Source organism: Camelus dromedarius, chromosome 24 (assembly GCF_036321535.1).
Source record: "Camelus dromedarius isolate mCamDro1 chromosome 24, mCamDro1.pat, whole genome shotgun sequence".
In the NCBI taxonomy this organism is placed as follows: Eukaryota; Metazoa; Chordata; class Mammalia; order Artiodactyla; family Camelidae; genus Camelus; species Camelus dromedarius.
This window is the reverse complement of record NC_087459.1, coordinates 19,260,647-19,279,842: the sequence shown is the minus strand read 5'-3', so window position 1 is coordinate 19,279,842 and position 19,196 is coordinate 19,260,647. Positions and strand designations below refer to the sequence as shown.

The following is a 19,196-nucleotide window of genomic DNA, read 5'->3' as shown; positions in this document are numbered from 1 at the left end:
CATGTATCAGTTCACACCGGAGCACTTGACCCAAACTGTGTCAACCCGAATCTTGCCTCTTGGAAATTGGAAATGAGACTAAGACTTTGCATCTCTGATGACTGTTCTCTAAGCGGAGGAGAGTTGTTGGCAGTGACTATTTACAATCCCATACTTGTTACCTATTGTTGTGTAAAATATTAGCTCCAAATTTAGTAGGTGAAACAGTAAACATGTTATTTCACAGTCCCTGGGGGTCAAGAATTTAGAAGGGGCTTGACTGGATGCATGATTCTGGCTCAGGGTGTCTCCTGAGGTTGCCATCAGACTATCTGCTGAGCCTGCAGCATCTGAAGGCTCGACTGGGCTGAAGAACCCACTTCCCAGATGGCTCACTCCCATGGATGTTGGCAGGAGGCCTCAGTTCCTCACCACACGGACCTCTTCACAGGGCTACCGACATGACATGACACTACCTCCCCAGAGCAAGTGATCCAGGAGCCAGAGTAGTGAGGAAGTCACAATACCTTTTTGGTCCTAGTCTAAGAAGTTATGAACCACCACTCTGCCACCTTCTATTAATTAAAAGCAAGTCACTAAGTCCCAGCCCACATGCCAGGGGAGGGGAAAATTAGGGTCCACCTTTTGAGGAAAGAATTCTCAAAGAATCAGAAGACATATTTCAACCACTGCCCCCTCCCAGAAGCACATATGTAGAGAGAAACACAAGTGAGTGAATGAAAGGGAAGTCTGCCAGATTTCCTGATTATAGCCCATCTCTGAGACTGGCTGCACCCATGTTCTTGGGTCTTGTAAAATACCACTGTATTCTTAAGAACAGATTTTCTTCCTTAAGCTATCTTGAGTTGGTTTTAATTATTTCCCCACCAACTGAATCTTAATCACTACATGGATTCCTCCAATTAAACATTTTGGTTCTTCTGATGATTCTGTTTCAGTCACTTTGCTCCTTCACCCAGAGACCTGAGCACCGATTTTTCAAAATGGATACCCCAAAGTCTTCTATTGCTCTCCCAGATGATCCCACCTACCCAAAATTGCAATAAAACCTCCCAATCCTGCCCCTGCCCTGTTCTGAATGCCGCCTCGTGCTATAAGAAGAGAGAGGAGATAAAATAAGAAACCAGAATGGAAGATCCTCCCCGAGCACATTTGGTCTGGACAGTAAGTACACAGATTTCTGAGAAGGGCACCTCCCTGAAAGTTTGAGTTCAGAGTCAACTGCTACTGAAGCCAATAAAAAAATTTTTTAATGTCTAATGAATGACTTTATTCTCATGCTAAATGTGTTTCTCTTTACCCAGCCTCAACTATCTGGGCAATATTTCATAAAATACATTGCCCAGGGAATAAAGGGGGGTTATCCAAAATGTCCAACAAGAAAATACATGATTTAAAAAATGGCAGTGTGTAACTAGCAAAGCCTCCCCTAGCTACTTACCTGTCAGAGGATTATAGATCCCGTGGTGACCAGTGAAGGAAACTGGAGACTAAGGCTTTGTTAGTGCTTGTTTTGTACTGCCTGAGGCAAAGAGATGTTTCTGGTGGATGCAGGGATTTTGGTGACTGGGGAAGTCCAGTACAGAATGGAATGGGGAAAAAATATCTTCACACGCTTTCAAAGTCATTGAGAAATGTTTCTCAAGAGGGAAGGAAAGGAAAGGAAACAGTATTCTTGGTGTGGTTGGCACTGTGCTACGTACTCTGGTAACTGCCCACAAACCTCAAGTGTGTACCCGTAGTGGATGCTGGGGAGCCCCACCAAGATCTCTTCAAAGCCAATGCAGCCCGACTGGGAATACAGGCTGCTGGAGGCTCACATCTATATCTCTTACTAGAAAGTGCCCTCGGTTACAGCAAACTACATCACCCAAGGTTATACACCATCCCAGGGGACCGCATTTGGCCAAACTGATTGGGCTGAAGGTTCAAAGGCGCAGCCCCTCTCTCTCAGTTTGGGACACTGAAGGGCTGGCCCAGCTCAGGTGCTCGTCCGAGTTCCTCCATTGCAGCCCTATTGCAGGTCAGCTTACCCCTCTGCCCACTTTTCTTACAAGTGTATCCTCACTAGGTCTCTCCTTGCAACTCTCCATCTCAGAGTTTGCTTCCAAGCATCCAATCTAAAGCAGTGCTATTATCTCCATTATCCAGATGACAAAACTGAGCTTCAGAGAGTCTTACCAACACGCCTGTGGTCACACAGCTGATGTGGGAGCTCTGATTTGACCTGAGACTGTCGTGTTGTGCTCAGATTAACTCTGCCAATCATACATGTACTATCTTTTTTCCATTCTTCAAAGACTTTAGTGCCTGGAAGGGCATGCGAAAGATTAGACTTGAAAACTCTTACCACTACAATGTAATAATACAAATCTGGTTTGTGTATTGGTCTCAGTGTGTCTAGCAATGTGAACCTGTCTCTAAAGGGATCCCATTCTAGGGGAAGGGATAAAATAGTTTGTCACTTTGAGGTCTTGCCAGAGAATCCCAGCCTTCCATATCATTTTGCTTACTATACCATATGTTCTGCAGCCTTTCCAGGAGGACCAAAGCAAATCTCTGGGTTTTCCATTGCAGCTAAGTTATCTCTGGATATCTCTAGACTAAGAAGGAGCAGCTCCAAAGCAGAAGAGGGAGGCGTGTGGAGAGGAACGCCCAGTTTCAAATTCTGCCAGCCCAGCCCATCAAGGTCGTAGGCAACGGGGATGAGGACTAGTGGTGTCTGGGGAGCCATGGGCACACTGAGAGCTGCATCTCCAGACTCTGAATTTCTAATGCAAGGACCAGCAGACTGATTTATTAGACTGACCTCGTGGATCTATATCAGACAAATCTCTCCTTCGCATTAGGATCAACAATCCCAGGAATTGCTTTAATATTAGAAAAAATATATGGCCTTTTTATGACTGCCTTTGTGACTGTCAAACAACCAATGACAGAAAAATAGTCAGTTTTCTGTAACAGGAGATGGAAAGAGATTCTCTGGTCTTATCTCCATTTTAAAATCTCTCAATTAAGGTGCCTCATTAGCGCAGTAGGTAGCGCATCAGTCTCATAAAATCTCTCAATTCTTTTGGTTTATTTTTATTTTTAAATTATAAAACCCATAACAGCAATTGTAAATTGGATAATAAAATAGAAGAATATAAACTAATAAGTAAAAGTTCCCTTCGAATTCTTTTCCAAAGCCACTCCTCCAAAATATTACCTCCAGGAACAGTTTGAAGTATGGTCGTCCAGACTTTTCTCCTTGCTTTTTCAAATGTGCATACATATGTACATACAGCTGTGAACATACATGCCTACACACACACACACACACACAGAGTTGTAACATAATATGATCATGTTACACAAATTATTCAGTATCTTGTTATTTAAAACAACACAATGCACTTCTCATGTAACAGTGCAACCCAACACCACATAATTATTGAAAACAACAACTGTAATATATAATAGTGGTGAGAAGCATATGAGCAGACACTGTTTCAAGCACTTTCCATCTACTAACACATTTACCCTCACTTTCGGTTTATAAAGGAGAAAACCCGGGCCCCTAGAGAAGTTATTAAACTTGCCCAAGGGCACATAGGAAGTGGCAGAGCTGGGATTTGAATCCAGGCGGTTATGGTTCTAGAACCCTGTTCTCATTATTCAGTCAGGGACAGCTGTCTAATCAGTCAGATCAGGGAATTGTGAGAAGATGCCCTGGGTGCTCCTAAGGCAGGGGGAAGACTCACTGCAAAGTCTGGCACCAAAGCCTGAGATTCCCAGATGCCCATTTCATAGAACTGGGAGCCTGAATAGATACCAGGCTCCTCTGGGGAGAGCTGTCATGGCGACACAGCGCAACAGGACTGGTCTAGGAGACTGAGTCTCAGGAATAAAAGCTGAGGAAAAGAACCCAGTGCCTCCATTCGTTGTAGCCTTTAAAGACAAGCACACAAGAAAACTGGGTGTTACTTTGGATTTTATTATGATTTGTAGGAAAAATGGAGTGTAAGAAATTTTTGAGATTGAATGGTGGGTGGATGACGAATGGATGCATGGATGATGGACAGATGGATGCACGCAGGAACAAAGGGACAGATGAAAGAAACAAAGAAGAGCAGAAGAAGTGGCTTGGGTTCTAGAAATGAGCCAGAGTCTTAACCCTTGAAAGACTGCTTCTCCCTGGCCCACATCCAGAATTCTGTTCCAGCAACTCTCATGCATTTCTGATTTGGGAATCTGATTGTTACCACATAGGCCTCCTGACCGCTGAGCCTCAAAGTCATTTTCCCTCCAGCCAGTTCCCTGTTGGATCTTTCTCTTCTTTCCTGCTAGCCTTCTTTCTGGTTTTCTCCTACTTCTTCAATCTTCCTTTATTATTTTTGTTTGGTTTTCTTGTTTTAATTTAAAATGTAGTACTCACTCAATATAACCAGTGAAACAATGCAAAAAGATGTATAAAGCAATGTCCCCTAATGCTTTCTATTCCTGCCTTTCTGGGACAACCAACATCAACAGACTGGTATGTGTTTTTCCATCTCGACTCATACTCAAAGAAACGTGCACAAACCTCTAATCATATGTAGACAAGTTCTTTGGGGTATTCGAGCCCCAAAAGTAGAACCATATTATACACCTTGTTTTACAACTTTTTTCTGAGTATATCACGTAGACCCCGCCAGGTTGAGAGACCTAGATACAACTTATTTTTTGTTTTGTTGTTGTTAAACTTGTTATTTTTTTAAATAAAGTACTACACAGTAAAACTGACCTTTTTAAGAGTATACAGTTCTATAATTTTAGCACATCTATGTATTTATATAACCACCACCATGGTACGGATACACATTTCTGTTACCTCCAAAAAGTTCTGCTCTGTAGTTACACCCTCCTCCCACCTTTAATCCCTGGCAAGCACTAATCTGTTTGCCAACAGGACAGTTTTGTCATTTCGAGGATATTATATAAATCACTCAGCATAATGCCTTTGCGTTTCATTCAAATTGTGTGTATCACTACTTCACTCCTTTTCATCACTGAATAGTAATCCCACTGTAATGGAAACACGACAATTTAATGATACTCATTCTTTTTAATGACTGCATATATTCCATAATGAGTATAGAACAGTTTATTCAACCAGTCTTATATTGAGGAATATTCATGCTGGTTTTGAATTTTTCCCCAAAGATTGGAATAAACATCCTTGAACATATATTTTAATACAGAGATGCTTTCCGTTAAATAAAACGATTCTTAAATGTAGGGTTGCTAGGTAAAAAGTGTGAGTGGTTTATTTTTAACAGATATTTAAATTTTTTCCAATATTACTTGTTGTCACATTTCATATTCCCACCAGAGATATATGAAAGAATTTCTTTCCTCAGATTTTTGTCAGCTTGAGATAATTTCTCCTTTTAGGTTTTTTTTCCCCAATCGAATGGATAAGAAAAATAGTACCCCGTGTTAACTTTAATTTACATGTCCCTGAACATTCTTTTGAATGTCGGTTGGCCATCTGCATACGCTCTTTAGTGAGGGGACTACTCATAGCTATTGCTCAGTCTTCTACTGTATCCTTTACCTGTTTCTTCTTAGCTTACGGGAGGTCTCTGTATATGAGGAATATTAATATTTTTTCTGTTATATATGTTATAAGAAAATTCCCTAGTCTATAGTTTGGTCTTTGATTTTGTTTTGTTCTTTTGCCATATGTTTGGTTTCATTGTTCATGTGGTCACATGTCTATCTTTTGTTGTCGGTCCTGGGTTTATAGACTTGTTAGATTAGAAAGTCATCCTCTACCCAAGTTTTTTTTTTTTTAATGTTTTAAATACTTTTTTCTCAATATTTATTTTCCTTAACACCTACAAACACCCTAAGAGCTAACCATTATCTTTCCCATCCCTCTTTTACAGATAAGGGGACGGGGGCTCTGAGGGATGACATCACCTGCCAAAGAGGCACGTCAAGGGAGGTGCACAGCAGCGGTTGGGCCCCAGTGGCCCCACGCAGAGCCCAGGGGCTTAACCACCAAGCTTACTTACCTCCTCCGTCAGCTCCAAGTCAGATGCCGAACTGTCTTTAGGGAGTGTTGTCCTTGATCATCTACACAGACTGAGAAAAAAAAAATTTACAAATGAGTGGCAAAGCAAAAGGAGTGGGACTCAGAGTCCACTTGCTGCTCAGGGATGCACCCAGCAGCCCTGATGTCAAAACCACAGCTTCGGAAGGTAACGGCGAGGATAGGAACTGTGCAAGGCCGGCGGGGAGCGAAAGGGCAGCTATCTGCTTTGGGGTGTAGGGGAAGCCATGTACACAGGGGAAACAGCACAAACTTTGGAACCAAACAGACCTAGGAGAATGGCAGTTCTGACTCTTTCTAGCTGAGTGAACTGGGTCAAGTTACTTAATCTTTCTGAGCTCTCTCTCACCTGTAAAATAGCAGTTACAGTATCTGTCTTTTAGAGAGACATCTGTCATGATGCCTGGCACATAGTAGGTGAATGTAAAATGTACTTTTCCCTGCCCTTTAAGGCAAACATTGAGCCAAGCCCAAGAGAGGGCAGCTAGTCCTACCAACCGTGCTTTTCACGAGGTTAAGGAAGCAGAGTTGTGAACCCAAAAAGCACAGGGACCCGTACACATACAGCCTTCAGGCGTAAGAGTTGCTAATATTTACATAGCACTGGCCATGTGCGGGTACTTTTGTTAACTCATTTAATCTTTACAACAACTCTATAATCTAGCTACTATTATTATTCACATTTACAGTTAAAGAAACTGAGTCACAGAGAGATTAAGTAACTTACTCAAGATCATAGTCAGTTAATGGCAGAGCTGGGATTTGACCCCAAGGAGTCCGGCTCCAGCATCCACACCCTAACCAACGTGCCATGCCATGGAAATCTCTATCACACTACACCATACCACACCATACCATTCTGTATCACATACATCTATCCAAAAGCAATACCGGAGACTCGTGATTAGCTAAGGATGGTAATTAGAGTGAACTGGGGGAAATGGGCTAGCTGACGTATGAGCTGAGACTGAGGGCTGGGTGTTGAGGTCTTCAGTAACCTTAAGCAAAGATGATCCTGCAATCTGCGGTCCCGCTGAGAGTCTAAAGTGTGCCATTTCATTTCAAGCCACATGAAAGACCGCTTCTTCTGACAGCCCCTTATGGAGGAGACCCAGCAACTGTCAGGGCGTTTTGTAAGCAAGCCGCCAAAATCAGCTCTAGCTAACTTAATAAGAGGGGAATTTATTGGAAGGATTTATGGAGAGGCTCAGAGAATTGAAGAAAAAACTGAACAACCAGAGAGAATGTGAACTGGAATCACTCTGGGCGTTAAGGTATCAAGAACTAGCAGCCAGTCCCTTCTGCACCCCGCCATGAAGATGAACAGATTCCAGTCATTTCCCATCCCCTGTGTTAATCTCCTCAAGATTCCAGAGAGCATCTGATTGGGCTGACCTGGGGCTTGTGCCCACCTGTGGCCAGAGGAGGAAATGGTACTGCGGAGCTGCTGCTGATAGCCCACATCGTCCTGCTCACGTGAGTTTGCCTGTAATTTTGGTAGACAGTGGTAGACAGCCCACTAACAGCATCTCATTACAAGATCCTGAATCTCTCTTCTACTCTCAAAAAACAGATAGGAGTCAGCAGATGAATTCCCCTCCCCCTCCCTAGCCTCAAGTGGGATGACTCTGAGGCACATCCCAAGTGGTTTTTGAGAGGTTCCTCAAGCAGGCTCGGTCCTCCGTGCCATCGGTAATCCACTCGTTAGCCCATCCTATACTGGTTTATGCCCTTTTCCCACTCTCACTTTCCCTGCTTTCTTAAAAGTACTTCTAAAGTCACCTTCCAAATAAACTACCTGCACTCAAGTCCTCTGCCTAGGCTCTGTTCTGGCTGAAGCACAAATTGAGAAAAATATTAATTTATTTATTTGACAGCGCCACCAACGTGCTATCCAGTGTGGGGAGAGTAGTTTTCCCAAAGAAAAAGCAGGGTGCTACCACCAAAAGATAAAAGAGGTTGGACAGAAAAATAAAAGATCCCACGTGCACACAGCTGTATCAGCTTTCTCTATACAGGCATCCCGCCTGAGAATCACCACCCGAAGCTTCGTCTGCCCAGCCACGTCAATGTGAATCAATTCCTCTTTGAGCTCCTCGAGGCTGGATCTGAGATACTCAGACAGAGGAAAAGCCCAACACGGACACTTTAATGCGCAACGGGAAGGCCCTGGAGGCCTGTAAATCAGGTAGCATTACGGCTGTCATGGACAATGTGGGGCAATGTATCTGTCCCTCTCATCCTCCGTGATGAGGAGGCAGCAAATTGCTCCTTGTCACCATGCCGACCTCTAGATCATTCTGCAGCATGTCCTGGGTACTTAGTAGCCTGGAGACTGTCCAGCCTTCTAGCCCTCACTGATGGCCATTCACAGCACAGAAGACACTTAAAAATTCATGACAATAAGAAAAGGGCCAGAAACTCAGGACCCAAGGGTCAAGCTCTGAAATCCTTAGGATTTCAGCAGCAATCTACCTTGGCTCCTGGCTGATAGAAGCTGAGGCTGCCAATGTCTCCTGAATAAACCTCAGACCTATTCCAGAAAGTATTCAGAGTGCTGACTGCTCACCTGGAGCATGGATGGACTTAGAGTGCAGAAATGTTAATGTTCCTTGCCCCAGAGAGCTCATTACAGACCTATAAACAAGCAACTATGGCATAAGCAATATACATTTATTCAAGGACTATTTATTGAGTTATATTTGTTATATTTATATTAATTTCTTGCTCACACATCTATGGGTAGCTGGGTTTTGATTGATCTAGGCTGGGTTGGATTCAGGTGTGCTGAAATTGTCTCTCCTTTTTTCTGGGATGAGCTGATTCTCTGGGCATTTGTATCCTATGGTAATGACAGGAATGCAAGGGGGCCAGTCCAACCACACAGGTACATTCCAACCCTGTGCCTGTATCATGTCTACTATTATCCCAACAGTCAGAGTAACAAGGTCAAGGGGCAGGAAAGTGCATTCTACCCACCACGAGGCCGTGACAAATGAATGAATAATACTATTACAAGGGAAATGAGAATAGAGGGCCAAGAAGAAACAGGCAGCCTCGTGAAGATTAAAGAAGGAAAGGAATTGTATACGGACTCACAGGTGACAGAAGGAGGGAACAGCTATGACAGGGGCTAGAGAAACACACGAGATGGGTACCCAATCCAGATTACATGGGTCAATGTGGGCTTTCATATCTCATAAAGGTTTCCTCTACACTCCCTACCCTTATAAAGACCTACCCCTAAACAGAATGAGACTGAGCTACAGACGTACAACTACTGAACACAGGGACCAAGGGCTAACATTCTCTCTGTTTTTCTTTATTCTCAGGTCACTGTCACACCTAGGATGACATTGGTGGCCATCAAAGAAACAATGTCAAACAAAAAAGAAAACTGTTTCAAGCAAGTGGTTGGAGCAGAAACCAGGTCACAGGGAATTAAGGTTGTAAGGACATGGTCTCCACCTAAATTTACTAGAGATGAAAAATGAGGTGGAAAAAAAGAGAAGTTAGAAAAATGTACCATTCCAACTGCAGGGCGTTTGCACGTGCTTTTCCTTCTGCTGGGACCATGTTTCCACCAGACCTCGCAGAGCTCCTCCTTATAATTCAGATCTTAATTCCACCATCACCTCCTATGAAAGACTTACCGTGACAACTCTCTCCTCATCTAAAGCAACCCTGCCCCACTCCACGTCACTCTCTAGCATAGATTGTCTTCATTGCATTTATTAAGACCTGGATTTGTCTTTTTTTTTTCTTTATTTTGTTTGTTGACTTGCTTATTATCTGTCCTCCCCACTGGAGTGGGTTTAGGTACCTCTGATCTGTCTTGTTCACTGTGCCCTCACTGCCTTTCCCTCACTGCCTTCAGTGGTGCCTGGAACATGGTAGGTGCTCAAAATAATTGTTGAATAGATACATTGATGGATGAATCACGAATAACTTTGGAAACAGTGAAGAAGAAGAGAAAGTGGCAATGATGAAAGAAACGTAGAAAAAAAAAAACAAGAATAGGAAAAAAAAAGAAAAGAATGTGGCAAAATTGACAATAGCAAACAAAACAGATAAGGAAAGGGGAAAAGAACTTCAGAAGGATACTGCAAAGGGAACAAAAGAGTTAAAATCCGCAGCTGCTGCCCAGATGCTTAGTGTCTGAACAGGATGATCAGGGGGAATGGTGCTTAACAAGGGTCTTGCATCTCATTTGCATCCCTTTATCCATCAAAATCTGACCAAGAGGCATCGAGTTGGAAATTGCTACACATTTTGCATTCTTCCTCTGTGCTGAAAACCATTACAACAATAGCTCAGAACCAGCCCTGTAGGAATAGAAAGGTCAAAAGACAATCTGTTTCTTGTAAATAAATAGTAATAAATTACCATGTTTGAATACATTCAGGAACCCCACTGTGCTGCAGTGCCACTCTGGATTAGAGTCTCTTGGTGACAGCCCAGGAGCTTGGGGACCTGAAGTTCCCAACTGTTTGCCTAAATACCATCCCCGATTTTAATTCTGGCAAATGGCTGCCTCCTCACCATTTATTCTCTTTCTCCTTCTGAGACTTGTACTGGAATTCTAATTCTTAACTTTTCTCTTTTCTTCCAAAGACATATCCCTCCCAGACGCTTTCCGGGGGAGTTCATTGGCTGAATCCTCCAGTTCACTAATTTGTCCTTTAGCTGTATTCATTCTGCTGCCTAACTCACCACTGACAAAATATCTTTTGTTGTTTACAATATATTTTTCACGCCCCCAATCGCCAAAGAGTTCTTCAAAACTTTTTTATTCCTATGTTCCTAAGATCTTTGCTTATTTCTCTTAGAATATTGTTTTCTCTTATTTTAATTTTTAAAAATTCTGGTTAAATCATTATTTCTGCTCCTTATGGTATAGATTATGGAATTTGGTGTCTTGCTGTATTTTCCTACAAACTTATACTCCTTTGGAACCTTAGCGAGGATGCATAAAGGGAGATGGGGTTGGTGGCAAAATCCTTGACCCTAGTTTGTACTCCTCCTGCTGAACTGGGCTGTGGGAAGGATCTTTCAGGTCAGAGAGCCTGGTGTAACAATTTGCTCATAGCTACTTCCTTTACGGCCCCTCCCACTCCTCTTCTAGGAATGGACCAGATTCTAGGCTCCAGACAGTGCTGCTCACCATGGGCTGCACTCTCTGTTGGGATTATACAGAGACCAGCCAGCTCACCGGCAGTCCTTGTCATCAGCTCACCACCCCCGCAGATCCCCAGCCCTGTCTTGCTATTATTATTCCAACTGCCTCAGACTAGTGCTGAGCTGAAGCACTGTGTCCCTGCATGCAACAGCAAAGAGGGGGCTAACTCTAGAGTTCTCACCCTGCCTATCTGCCGTCTTTGGCACCTGGACCTCTCTTGACCTTTTCAGACCAACATTCTATCCCTTTCACCCTCTCCAAATGATTTTCATAGTTTTAGTTACGTTCAAGGATCTGTGACTCTCTCTCCCTTCTGCAACATCTCCAGGGGTAAATTCAGGAAGGAGCGAGAAGTCTTAATTAATTCTCCATCTTGGCTAGTCCATTCTTCATTCACAGACCAACATACACACACTCAATAAAGCATAATATTTGGGACCTCGTGTAAGCATATTTGCAGGACAAATTTTCTTGAAATGCTGCAACAATGAATAGGCTCATCTTAAATTTTAATAGAAATGGTTCAGGCGCCTTCAAAACAGTGTACCAATTTGCACTGTCAATCTCAGTGTCAATTTCCCTGCAAAAACTGTATGCATGGGGTATTACCAAACATGTCAATGTTTACCAAAAAAAGTATAGAAAAAAATGTCATTGTTCTTTCAATTTGCTATACTTTAGTAATAAGGAAGATTGGATATTTTTTCATATGTATATTGTAGCATTTCTTATAATAAAGAGAGGGCTTTACCCAAATCTCTATCATCTAAGTGATTTGTTAAATAATTTGTGGAATGTACAGGAAAAAAAAGTGATTAATAAATACAAAGAAAAATGCTCTACCTCTAATTAAAGAAATACAAATTAAAACAATAAATATGTAACCATTATTTGTAACCTCATACAACTGGGAAAGATCTAAAAATTTAATAATTCCCATGGTTGGCAAAGTCCCACTACTGCTTCTGCCAGCACTAAGTCAAATAAAAGGGATGACCTCTGTCATAGGTATTTGTCCCAAATCTTGCCTTTCCTACTTTTTAATTCCCCAAGCTACTGAAAAAGTAGTGTTAAAATCTCTTTCTAGCACCTATTGTCTCACTTTCTCTGAACTCAACACTCCTAGTCCCTTAACTCTGGATAAAGAAAAAGATAAAGGGAGAAAGAAATCAACTAGACTCCCACTTGCCAAAGTTTAGTCCTCCAAACATCTGACACACAAGAGGTCATCCAGTGTCTTTATTTGGTTCCCCTGAGGGTAGTAAAATCTGAGGACTTGGGTGCAGAGAGCTGATTTGGGATGTAGCCCCTGGAAGCAACAGTAAGGGGGTGGTGAGAGGGGGGCATAGAAAAGGTAACTGTCACAAAGGGGCAGGTCCAAGCAGGTTAATACTGTGGGCAGCTGGGGTTCAACCCCACTGGTGACCCTTTGAGGAACAGTATTGTGCCTCAGAATCGTCCCTCTGAAGGACAAGTGGTGGGGGTCTTTGTTCACTGCCTCCCAGCCTTATCCTTTGAGGGCTCCTCGGGGTTTGTTAACTTCCCTGCTCTTTCAGGCTGTCATGTGGCTTCAGAAAACACACTAAGGTGTGAAAGCGAAGATAAGACACTTAGCAGAACGTTGCCAGCTTCCATGGGAATGGTCCTCCGGCCCCAATCTTGAAATTAGAGGTGGGCCATGGCATGGAGAGGAGGCACAAAATACCTCCACCCAGTCCTTACAGTGGCCCTCTTGCCTTGTGGCTGTGATTAAGGAGAAGCCCGTGTTGCAGAAAGTTCCGCTGGCTCTTACATAATATCTTGCCTTTTCCAACATGGCGACTCCTACGATAGCTGAGAAAAACCTGGCGCAAGAAAAATACAAGTACCTTCAACCAAGACAAGGATCTTTGATTGTTTCAGTTCCTGGTAAAGTCTTCTTGACCCCACCTAGGATGAATCTCTTCTCCCCCTAACCCCAGGCACTGACTCTAAGGGCCCCAGCTGAAGTCCTACAACATACGACCCACATCTGTCAAAACCACCTGTGACTACAAAATATTTAGGTTCACAGCCCCTGGTGTTCATCCATACCGAAGTCTTCCAACTGCTGAAACCTTCTGCCTTCAAGAGCTGACCTTGGCCTTGGGGGCCCCATCAACAGCATCTGTTACTCCACCTTGTTCTTTCCTCTCATGTGCTAGTCCTTGTGTGGAAGTTTTAACCTCTCAGCCTACTCTCTATATGTTGAAAGTTCAGGGACATCAGGCAGGCCTTTTCCTCCCCATATGGATTCTAGCACATCTAAAAAAAAGATGCAAGGACCCAAGGGAAGAGTTAGTTTTTACTTGTAGAACTGAATTTGGAGAACATTACATGGCTCCCCTTACAAATCTGTACTCTGAGACCTGCACGATTCAGTTACCCACCCAGTTACAGGCTGAGAAGCTGGAGCAAACACAGAGGAGGCTGCCTGGTCTTCACAAGGAGAAAGACATGCCAGCCCTTGCTGTATCTGGGAGGAGACAGGTCCAAAGGAAGAACAGAGAGAGATAGAGGGAAGCAGGGAGAGAGATGGAGAAGAAGAAAGAGGGAGAGATGGAAGGAGGAAGACCACGGACAGTGTGAGAAGGAAAGGTGTAAGTGTGCCCACTGGGACACCCAACAAGGAGGTAAGCCAAGTCTTGCCAAGTCCATAAGCTTCCTCCCCACACTTATTAGAAAGCAGAGGAGTGAACAGAACTACCTTCCTCTATGGGCCAAAGAGAAAATAGGAATGGCGCCCACTTACGACCTGCTGCTAATTCTTTTAGACCTTGAACTTATACCAACTGGAATGTCTCCTTCAGACGCTAAAGAATATTATCAACATTAATTGAAGGTTTCTTAGGCAGAGAACATATTTGTGGACTTCTGAAATACTAGTAATCCCAGATGTACGGTCCCCAGGAACCTCTCTCCTCCCTGTACTCCTGTATTTATGGAAGATGATGCGTGTTCCCTTCTGGAAAATCCCAGGCCTACCTGGACATCTCCAGGCATCTGTACTCACCCACCTCCAACTCGGAGCACCAAAGGCTGCCTCTGAGAAAATCATTATTTACTGCACGCCCAACCGTGGGGGAAATTTGTCACGGCTGCTCAAACACTTGCATGCTCTGCACATCTCATGCCTTTGGGAGCCCTGACCACAAAATGAGTTGATTTTAACTGTGTCTTGCAGGGAGTGCACCTATTTTTAGCAATTATCTTTGGAGTCACTGAAATAAAAGCTTCTGAAAATTAATGTTTCTCACCAAGGTGTTGGCTTCTTTATATGCAGAGCTCAACTGCACAAGATTAAAAGAAAAACCAGGCAGATGGTATTAAGGGAAGAGTGGTTTTTACAAGAAGAGCATACAGAGAGGGAGGTGGTGCAGGATACAGGAAAGAGATACGGACACAGAGTGAGGAAATCAGTCAAATCCTGTACGACCCTGGGTAAGTCACCCTCCTCTCTGACTCTCAATGTCATCATTTTTTTTTAATTGAGAAATTATATGTGAAGAAACAAAATTGAATCTCCTTAAAAGCTGACCTCAGATTTTCTCTCAAGAAGAGAAGTGACTTATCTTTTCATAAGAATATACTTCAGTAGGGAGTTTGGCTTATGGAAATAAGACATTATAAACAAGACCAGGTTAGTCTGGGGTAAGTGAAAAACTAAATTTTCTGAGTAAGAAAGGAACAGGAATTTAGTGTTAAGGCAGCTAGTGGGAAGAGGGGAGAAATTCAAAGGAAAAAGGAAGGGATTTCAAGGAGGGTAAGGAACTGACGTTAGAAAACAAGAGAGGACCAATAAAATGAGTGGAGATGGTGGCTGTTACTCCCAGGATGAAGCAGTGAAAAGCACATGCACAATTCCCTTTCACCCTCAGCACTGAGAAGGCTTCCTGTTCCCTTTAGAACCTCCAGAAGGCAGAGCACCATTAGCTTGGGTCCCTGAGTGACCACATGGAGCTGAGCCCTGCATGGCGGTGATAAATGCTGGGGCAACACTGTAAGATGTAGAGGTTGTTTGTTGTGGCAGTATCACCTCGCTTCTACAGGTCTCCTTTCCTGTTTCTAGCATAAGCCTAAGAACTTGCAGAAAAATTGGGTTTTCTCCTGTATACGGGATTGAGATTGGTCCTGGTCCCTTCCACACTCTTCCCTGCTCTGCTGTGTGCTCAGGGAGGGCAATGACCCCTGCAGATTAAATCCCCGGGGATGCCTCACCTGTTGGGTAGAAGCAGCCAGTGGGAGGTGACAGCAAGAGCTCAAAGAGTGGGAGGACCCAGAGGGTGGGGTATTTACTCCTGGCCCCCAACGCCCCCTACCACTGCCACTCCTGACTGGCTGGCCCCCTCCCACTTCCAGGGCTCCCATGTTGCAGGAACACTGCTTCTCTCCCATCCCTCCCCCATGATGGTAATGACTCCACACTGTTGCTATTCCCGGGTGCTTCACCAACTCTTGTTGGCTCCTTAATCCTGCCCACACCTCTAACAGGGAGGCTGCCATTCTTCCCTGGGGAACTCTGATGTTTGCCAAGGCCAATACCAATTTGATTTAAATTTCAGGGGACAAGGTGAACCCAGTGTGCTCAGGGACTTAGGAACGCTCAGGGAGTTGACATCTGCCACACAAATAGTTGCTTCAAAAAACTGTATGAAAGGGCCTGGGACATAGGAAGATGCTACACGTATGGATCTGAAGCTGAAACAAACAAAGCTTTTGTTTCACTGTGACATCCTGGCACTTCACATCTGTCCATTTTACACTTATTTGAAAGAGCTGATGGTCCTCAGTTGAATCAGGCCATAAATCAAGGATACTGAGGTGCCTCTTGAAACAAATCTCTTGTGGATTTCATCCTGGCTGTAAGAGGGGCACTTCAAGATGGGGCTGCAGGGAACTTGAGGTGACATCAAACTACTGGGGATGTTCCTTCTACTGCCCATATCAGGGCTCCTAAACGGAGAGGGCAGACGCCCTTGAGGGCCCCTCCCTCCCTGCCCCCTGCAGAAGCCTCACACTGTCACACAGAGAATGTGAAAATCCGAGAGCTTTCTTTTCTTTCCTCACTCAGGCAGAGTCAGGCACCTATGCTATGAGCTGGCAGTATTGAACAGGAGTGACAAGGCCAAAACACTGTGATTTGATATAAGCATAAGTTAGATTCCAAATCCTGTTTGATGCGGTAAGAGCGGACTTGAGGACCTAATCATTACCGAGTTAACGCAAGAAGGGATGTCAAAGGCAATTAGCTGTATTTGGTTACTAGTGTACAGTCGACTGGTGTCACAATTGTACTGGTTCACGTGAAGTATAGAAACCTTACCTCCCTTCAATTTATAATTGTTTTAAATATTTCTTTCACCTATGTTTAGAACCACATCCAGTAGTGTTATGTTTTTGCTTCAACTATCAAATATGATTTAGAAAACTCAAGAGAAGAAGAAAAGTCTACTGTATTTCCCATATTTTTGCTTCCTTCTTTCTTCCTTCCTCATGTGCCAAGATCCTTTCTTTCTTTTACCATATTCTTTCAGCTTAGAGAACATCCTTTAGCCATTATTTTAGTGCAGGCCTGCTGGTGACAAAGTCTCTTTGTTTTCCTTCGTCTGAAAATGTCTGATTTCTCCTTTATTCATGAAGGATACTTTCACTGAGTATATGATTCTTAATTGCCTTTTATTTTATTTCTGAATTTTAAAAATATTACGCCATCTCTTTATGAACTCCATAGTTCTTGATTAGAAATCTAACTGTCACTCACTCTTTTTCCCCTACAGGTAAGGTGTCATTTTTCTCTGGCTGCTTTCAGGATTTTTCTCTATGTCTTTAGTTGTCAAAGTTTAACTATGATATATCTTGGCCTGAATTTGGGTTTACCCTTTGGGGAGTTCATTCATCTTCTTAAATCTGTAGGTTTATGCCTTTTGCCAAATTGTGGAATTTTCAGCCACTATCTCTTGAAGTACATTTTTAGCTTCATCCTTGTTTTCCTCTCTTTCTGGAGCTTTGACAACATAAATATTAGATCTTTTTGTTACAGTCCTACAGGTCCTTGAGCTTCCATTTGTTTATTTATTTATTTATTTTGGTCCATTTATCTCTGTTCAGATCAGGTAATTTCTGTTGTTCTATCTTCCAGTTCACTGATTCTTCTGTCCCCTCTATCCTGTTATTAGCCCATTTACTGAGCTTTTTATTTCAGTTATTGTATTTTTAAGTTCCATTATTTCCACTTGGTTCTTCTTTATGTCTCCTGTTTCTCTGCTGAACTGTCTATTTTTTATTCGTTTCACGCATGTTTACAAATGCCTCCTGAAGCATTTTCATCATGGCTGCCTCAAAACCACTGTCAGATAGCTCTAACATCTCCGTCATGTCAGTGTCGGCATCTATGGACTGTCATTTCATTCAGTTTGAGATCTTCCTGATTCTTGGATTGATACGTGATTTTCAACTGAAATCTGAACATTTTCATATGATGTTATGAGACTTCAGATCTTAAACCTTCTGGTTTAATTGGATTTTTCTGCTACCACTCTAGAAGCAAAAGAGGGCACGCTCCTCACTCCTGGCAGATGAAGGTAGAAATGCAGGTTCCCCACTTGGTCTTTGGGTTGACATCCATATTGAGGATTCCTCAGTCCTGTAAGGGGTGGGAGTTCCTGCTCCCCAGGTGGTCTCAATGGACACCTCAGTGGGAGTGGCCTTGTTACTTCTCAGCCATGACAAAAGTCCTTATTCTGCCTAGGCCTCCTCTGGTACCACTCCAGAGGGGGTAGGGAGAAGAGCCTCATTACTGCCAGGTAGGGGTGGAAGTCCAGACTCTCCACGTGGTCTCCACCGACACTACAGGATGAGGTTGGGGGACTTTTTACTGGCTGGCAGAGATAACAGATAAAATCCCAGCTTCCTAATCAGCATTCTCTGATACTACCCACCGTGGGAGCTGAAGCACCTCACCAGAGTCTCACAAAACTGCAAAACAAGGCTCCCCACTCAGCTTTTGCCAGTGTGGTTGGGAGTGGGGCCACAATTTTCTGTAGTGTTTGGCTGGTGTAGAGCAGTTATTATCTAAAGAAGGTACTTTTTTTTTTTTTTTTTTTTTTTTTTTTCGTCTGCCTCACTAGCATTTCTGGCTTCTGCAGCTCCCAGTCTGGGATATGAAGTGAACATAAAACCAAGTGAACTCATCAATATGTTGTTCCCAGGTCCCCAGCCAGTCTGCCTCCTTCTCTCCATCTTTCAGAGTCTTCTTATGTCTATTTTATATACAGTGTCCAGGAGTTTTGATTTCACATAGCAGGAGGAATAGGGAAGAGTCCATCTATTTCATCTCTCCAAAAGCAGAAAATCTGAAACCAGTTCTTATGAAAAAAGAAAACTTTATGAAGAAGAAAGAGTCTCTCTTATCCTCTCTCCTTTTCTCCCTCTTTCCCACAAAATTATGTGTTAAGAGCCTGAAGTATAACCTTTTATTCTTTCTCCATACTCATTTAAATATTTACAAATGCACACACACACAAACACACACACACACACACACACACACACAGTTTTGTCACTGTTTCTGCCAAAACAAAGTCATATTATATACATTCCTATGCAACTTGCTCTATCATTAATAATATACAATGAATAACCTTTCAGGTCAATATCCATAAATCTAATTCATACTCTTTATTAGCTACCCAATATTCTGTAATATGGAAGGGCCACGCTTAACTCTTTTCAGTTTTATTGCCTCAATAAATAATTTCACTTATATAGAATAGATGACCCAAACTGGGGCCAATCAAAGCAAAACAAACAGTATGTATATTTCTTATTGAAGTATACTTGATTACAATGTTGGTGTGAGGTTCAGGTGTACCTAAGAGTATATATATTTTTAAGTTGAATAAATGTGGCATGATTATAGTC

The 19,196-nt window shown here is 42.9% G+C and overlaps 1 long non-coding RNA gene across 1 annotated transcript in view; it reads right to left on the bottom strand.

Annotated features, from left to right (window-relative positions):
- Positions 1-19,196, bottom strand: part of LOC116147202 (uncharacterized) — a 187,105-nt gene that overhangs the window by 109,981 nt on the left and 57,928 nt on the right. The window contains exon 5 of the long non-coding RNA XR_010377684.1: positions 6,042-6,111. This is a non-coding gene — a long non-coding RNA (uncharacterized LOC116147202). The remainder of the gene's footprint in view (positions 1-6,041; positions 6,112-19,196) is intronic.